The 6,000-nt window shown below is 37.6% G+C and overlaps 1 protein-coding gene across 3 annotated transcripts in view; it reads left to right on the top strand.

The window, feature by feature from the left end:
* Nucleotides 1-6,000, top strand: part of MAEA (macrophage erythroblast attacher) — a 49,675-nt gene that overhangs the window by 2,824 nt on the left and 40,851 nt on the right. Inside the window, exon 2 of one of the 3 annotated variants that reach the window (XM_017727763.1) lies at nucleotides 4,960-5,057. The exons of the other annotated variants lie outside the window; for them this stretch is intronic. The gene's annotated coding sequence lies outside the window, so the exon portion shown is untranslated. The remainder of the gene's footprint in view (nucleotides 1-4,959; nucleotides 5,058-6,000) is intronic. 3 annotated transcript variants of the gene reach the window in all.

Here is a 6,000-nt window from a genome sequence, read left to right as displayed (position 1 = left end):
CAGGAATGATCACTTGTGAAAATATTCTGGGCTGTTTGTTGGCAAACAGTTTAGGGTTAGCTGGGCTACTACTGCTTTAAAAAAAGTTGATCAACAGGAGAGTTGTATAAGCACAGGATATGTGAGCATCTTCTCAGAGCTGCTTTTGTTGTTGGGCTTCTTTTGTTGACAGCTCTGTCAGCAAAAATACTGGCAGCAGATTTAATATGATACTAATTTCTCATGGAAACACAATATTTACTGGATTCTTACAGGGAAACATGTAGGAGACTGGGATTATATGAAGTGCATATTGTTTGAATCCTGAGTCCACAGAATAGCTGAGGTTAGAAAGGACCTCTGCAGACAGTCTAGTCCAGTAGCCTGCCCTCCGGGCAGGATCAGCTAGAGCAGGTTGCTCAGCGTCATGGCCTGACTGTTCTCAATTATCTCCCAAGACTCCAGCCTCTCTTGGCAAACTTATTCCAGTGTTTGACTGCTGTTGTGGTACTAAAAAAAAAGTTATCTTTTGTTTACAAGAAATGTTCTGTACTTCAGTTTGTGCCCCTTGCCTGTTGTACTTTTATGGGGCACTGCTGAGAGGAGTCTGGCTCCATCTTCTTTGTTGTCCCCATCAGGTATTCATACACTTTGATAAGGCTTCCTCTGAGCGTTTTCTTCTCTAAGTTGAACAATCCCAGCTCTCTCAACCTTTCTTCCCATGTCAGACTCTCCAATCTGTTAGTGATCTCTGTGGCCTTCTCTTTGCTTATTCTAGTATGTCCATGTTTCTGTTGTACTGGAGACCTAAAACTGGACATGGCACTTTGGGTGGGTCTAAGTTCTTAGAGTAGAGGGGAAGGATCACCTTCCTTGACCCCCTGGCAGTGTTCTTCCTAACACAGCCCAGGGTGCTGTTGGTAGCCTTTGCTGCAGGGGCACATTTCTGTCATGGACAACGTGTCCAGCAGGACCCCAGGCTCTTTTCTGCAAAGCTGCTTCCCAGGCTGTTGGTCTCCAGCATGTTCTGGTAGAAAGGGTTGTTTTTTCTCAAGTGTAAGACTTTGTTTCCCTTTGTTGAATTTTATGAGGTTCTTGTTTGCCCATTTCTCCAACCTGGTGAGATCTGTAGGAATGGCACCACAACCACCTGGCATATTAACAGCTCCTCCCAGTTTCATATCCTCTGCAGATTGTAGGGGTGCACTCTGACCCACCATCCAGGACACTGATGAAGATGTTAAACAGTTCAGATCAACTTTTTTTACCCAGTAAAGCAGAAGAGGTGCAAGATTAATTTTTTGCATAACTGGTTGCAGTACTTTGTTTTCCTGCATTTATAAGCTTTACTCTGTGTTGATTTTGAACCTAATTTTAAGAGTCAGAGTACTTTTGTCAAAACTTTGAACATAAAGCAGCCAAAGTTGTTCAGTGAAAGTGGTTCAAGCAGAACTTAAGAAAGACAGAAGTAACAACTTGTAACATTTAGTTCACGGTCCGTACATGAATGTAAAAGAATACGTATCATGATAGAATCACAGAATGGTTTGAGTTGGAAGGGACATTAAAGATCATAATGTTCCAAGCGTCCTACCAAGGTCAGAGACACCTTCCACTAGACCAAGTTGCTCAAAGGCTTATCCAACCTGGCCTTGAACACTCCCCGGAAGGAGGCATGTGCAACTTTTCTGGGCAGCCTGGTCCAGTTTTTTACCATCCTCACAATAAAAAAATTTCTTCCTCATATCTAATCTAAACCTGCCCTCTTTTAGTTTGAAGCTATTCCCCCTTGTCCTGTCACTACCTGCTGTTTAAGAAGTCCCATTCCACCTCTCTTGTAGGCCCCTTTTTAGATTATCTGGTTTTTAAGTGCTTTTCAAACAGAAGGTTGGCAAAATGAGCTAAACCTGGATGTTGGTAACAGTCAGCTCTGCACTAACTCATCATGAACACTTACCTCACACTAAATCCATCTTCAACCTGGGTGCTCTGACTCACCGAGTGCATTGAATGTCCATGCCGAGCGTTCCTGTGCTGCTGAATAATGTGCTTCCTGTTTTGACACGTGTGTGTGTCAGCAAACAAGCATGACATCTTTTGTACTGCTGTAGTTTTTCTGCACTAGGCTCTGCTCTAAAAAAAACCATGTGTTTTAAGAAAAATTTAATACTATGGGACTTTGTAAGAAGTTTGACGTTGTAACGTAGCTGAAAAAAATTGGCTCCTGTTGGTCTCTTTTCCACTCCTGCCCACTCACTATAAAATATATTTTAAAGTGATTAATGAAGGAAGAAAACACAGTAAAAGTCAGTAACTGTGCTCATGAGCTAGAGCTGTTGCTTGGTTATCAGTACCCCATTGTGCCTGTAGGAAAATACTTGAAGAAAGTTATTCTCAAATATCTTACAGAAGATCTCCTGTTGGTATCTTCAAAGTGAACACTTTCTGATGTTGCAACTCCTAGTTGCACCATACTTGATTTGTAGTGTTTTCACAGGACAGCAGCCTGTGATCTTGTGAGTTTGGTTTGTGTATGTTTTCTGGTATAGGAATAATATGTTTGTATGGTAGCTAGCACATTGGGATCTTTAAATGTTGACATAAAATAAGAATATCCATGAAATATTTGAATCTTAGCATAGTGAGTGTTTGTCAAGAGCTGGGAAATGAGTAAAGATGAGCTTCAAACATCTCCTGGATATCGTAATAAGAGGAAAATGCTTTAGTTGGTGTCTTCCCTAAGCATCTTCCCATTGTCTTTAAAATCAGTAGTTCCTGTATAATCAGCATAAGAGTGTGCCTTTTGGGCTCACAAATTTAGGGAGGTACTGTTCTGGCAGATGGGAATTTGCTATAAGGGCACACTGACAGGATCCATCAGTCCTTGTTAAGTCAAAAAGCTGCCTGCATTGTGCACTTGGCCGCCCACAACTTACAGCCTGAAGATACACTATGTGGGAAGTATTTGCTAACCCAGAATGTGAAATATGCCAAAGTAATTCATTACTTACAATACGTGATATTTGACTTAAATAAAGCATTTTTTTTTTGTTAAGATACTTTTATTTTGATAGCCAGTAATTTAACTGCTTCACAACTTCTTTTGATTTACCTCAATTTTTTTTAAGAGCTCTGTAGATTAACTTGACTTGGAAACTCATGGAAATGAAAGAAAACAGATAACATGTTGAGTAGAACTTTGGTCATTCATATATTCTGATATGGGTCTGCTAATTTGAGTCAATAATGCTTAATTGTCTTACAAGAAATGATGTCACTTTGGCTGGACTAGGTTATTTTGGGAGCAATCTGATTGGAAATTGGATCTCTAGAGAGTATCATGGTATCTGGACTCTGCAAACACACAGAAGGACAACGACCTCTTTCATTTAAAGAGGTGGTGCTGTGATTAAAATTAACAAATATTTGGAGAAGAAAGAAAGGTCAAAACAAATGGAAGGATTTGCTTAGGACACACCTGCTGAGTGACCTTAGCTTTGCAAATCAGTTGTGTCTTTGGACAGGGAGCAATGCTTAGGTTCTTGTTAGTACTCCAATATTCCTACTAAAAGAAGAAGAGCAAAGAAATTTCTTTTGAGGTGTAAGTCCAGGGTGGCAGCCGTAAACAAGTGCATTGAAAAGGACTGGCCTCTGACGTCCCCAGGGTAGTTCTAGACAGGGCTCTAAAATCATTGTCAACTTCCTTATATAAGGATGTAAGACAATTTTCTTACAACTTTATAACTGTAAAATGGCTTTGTAAAGCACTTAATTTTCTTGTAGGAAGCCTTGTTCAAAAGTTCATAATGTATGCAGAAATTAGTTACTTGTGGTTTGTGTAACAGGATAATATTTTGAAGGAGTGTGATTGCTTCTGTTGACTAAGTATGTGTGTAGCAGATGGATAGTCCAAGAATTTTTGCTGTTTGTTCTCTCCTGTATTGAAGTAGCAGCTTTGAATAATATAATGATGGTTTCTTTCTAGGCACAGCTGCTCTAGAATACACAGTACTGTCTTCCTGAGTTATAAAACTGACTGGTTTGTAACTAAGGCAAGCTACTAGACCTTACCCTTCAAAAACATTGAAACTGTTTTTAAAAAGAACTATTTTTTAAAAATCAATTTACCTCCAACTGCTTTTAGGCTTATAAAATTACTTTGTTTGGATCTATATCTCTTCAAGATTATATTTTAATGCTTTTACCTAATTAACCTAAATCTAGACATTATTCTAAGCCATCCATTTCTGAAATATACTACTACTCTTCTCTTTTAACTTTATTTTCCTTTTCTGATTTTGCCTAGAATAAAGAAAAACTATTGCAATTTCAAGAAATTGATAAGAACTACTAATCAGAAGAGTTCACTGAATAAGTGCTGATATAATTTATGTTTTGGATAAGTCCAGTGACAAATAATGATGGTGACTCTGGTCTGAAATAATCCAAGAATCGTTGAGGAAAAATTGAAGTATATAAACATACAGAATTTCAGTAATTCTGTATGGAACTGCTAATTGTTACTGCTTTGAGGGAAAATTTTCAGTAGTTTATTCTACCCTGCCTCATTTTTCTATGGCATCATATATAATAGATGTTCTCTACTTTTCTGTTTTGTTGAAATGGTGAGCATGGTGATCTAATTTAGTCTCAAGAAAACAGCTTAATGCTTGAAGATGTTTATTGTGGGGTGTAGTTTTTCTCTTGACACTGTTTATTAAAACTCTTCAGGAGATGCTTAATTTTTCTTACATATTTCTATATTTCCTTGTTCTTCTTGCCTAAAGTAGTGCTAAGTTGATTTAGCTTCTAGTTTTTCAGAAGGCAGTTTCATCACTGCACCTCTTTGTTTTCCTTAGCTGTATGGCCAGAATTAATTTCATGTAGGAGCATTTGAAAAAAGCTTATTTATATCTCAAAGTCTTTAACTGAATTGTTTTGGAGACCTGTAGAGTCATACAAATCTCTGGTGCTTTTCAGGTGTTATAAGCTAACACAGTTGAGAGGAAGCACACCATTTTTCTGACCACGCTTGAAAGGAGAGCATAGTTCTGTAATGGTTCCCCCCACCTAATCTGGTAGGACTCTTTTTATTTTATATTTCTTGAAACGTTTTTTTTCTTCCCCATAGTTTAGTGACTTCGTGTATTTGGTAAGATTTTTAAAAATCCATTTCTAATTCCCTCTTGCTCATGACTGAGTTAATTTAAAAAGATACACAATATAGGTTTTTATGTTTTTTTAAAAAAATCACATTTATGTGGGAAGGAGTTACTTTCAGCCAATATACTGTAACACTGAGGAAGGAAGATGCACAGAGAGATCTGTCAAGTCAGGATATATAGTTAAAAGTTCCCTGTATAGGAATTGGTACAAGTTAGACCTGATTAACTACTTTCTACCAAATATGGAAGGAAAATTGATGTTTTTTACAGAATCACAAACCTATGTAAAAGATACTTGTTTCTGTGTTGTCTATACTGTTTTCTGGGAAAATCAGTTTTTAGAAAAGAAACCTTTGAAAATTCCTGTTAACAGGAGTCTGGAGAATAGTTAATGGTCTTACTTACACAGCCAAATATTTCTTCCTTCAGTTTCTTCCTTTAGTTGACTTTTTTGAAGTCTCACTTTTACCCCATAATTCCCAGCAACCAAATAATAGCTATACAAACTTTTTTTACGTTTTTCTGCTGCATCTGAACTAGTTTCACATATGCAGTTACGGTGGGCTAGAAACTTTTTGATTAATGTGGTCTGAAAGTGATTGTGTTTTAGTTTCCAATTTTATTTGGAGCTCCTTAGGTTTGAATATACATAAGTAAAGAAGGAATTTGGCCAATATTGTAGTGTGTGACCAGATCAGTGTGAGAACTGGTGTGCTAAAGGTCTAGTGTAAGGCTAAAGATTTGGAGGAGAATAAAGGCTTACATTTTTTTCAAAACTTCAGTCATGCAAGAAATGTGTAATTCAGTCTTTCAGTATTGCTCTGTACCAGTGGAAAACTTGTGGGCAGCATCAAGG

This window comes from Corvus brachyrhynchos, unplaced genomic scaffold (assembly GCF_000691975.1).
Source record: "Corvus brachyrhynchos isolate BGI_N302 unplaced genomic scaffold, ASM69197v1 scaffold80, whole genome shotgun sequence".
Taxonomy (NCBI): domain Eukaryota; kingdom Metazoa; phylum Chordata; class Aves; order Passeriformes; family Corvidae; genus Corvus; species Corvus brachyrhynchos.
Note: the sequence above shows the minus strand (reverse complement) of the source record. Positions and strands in the feature narration are given on the sequence as shown.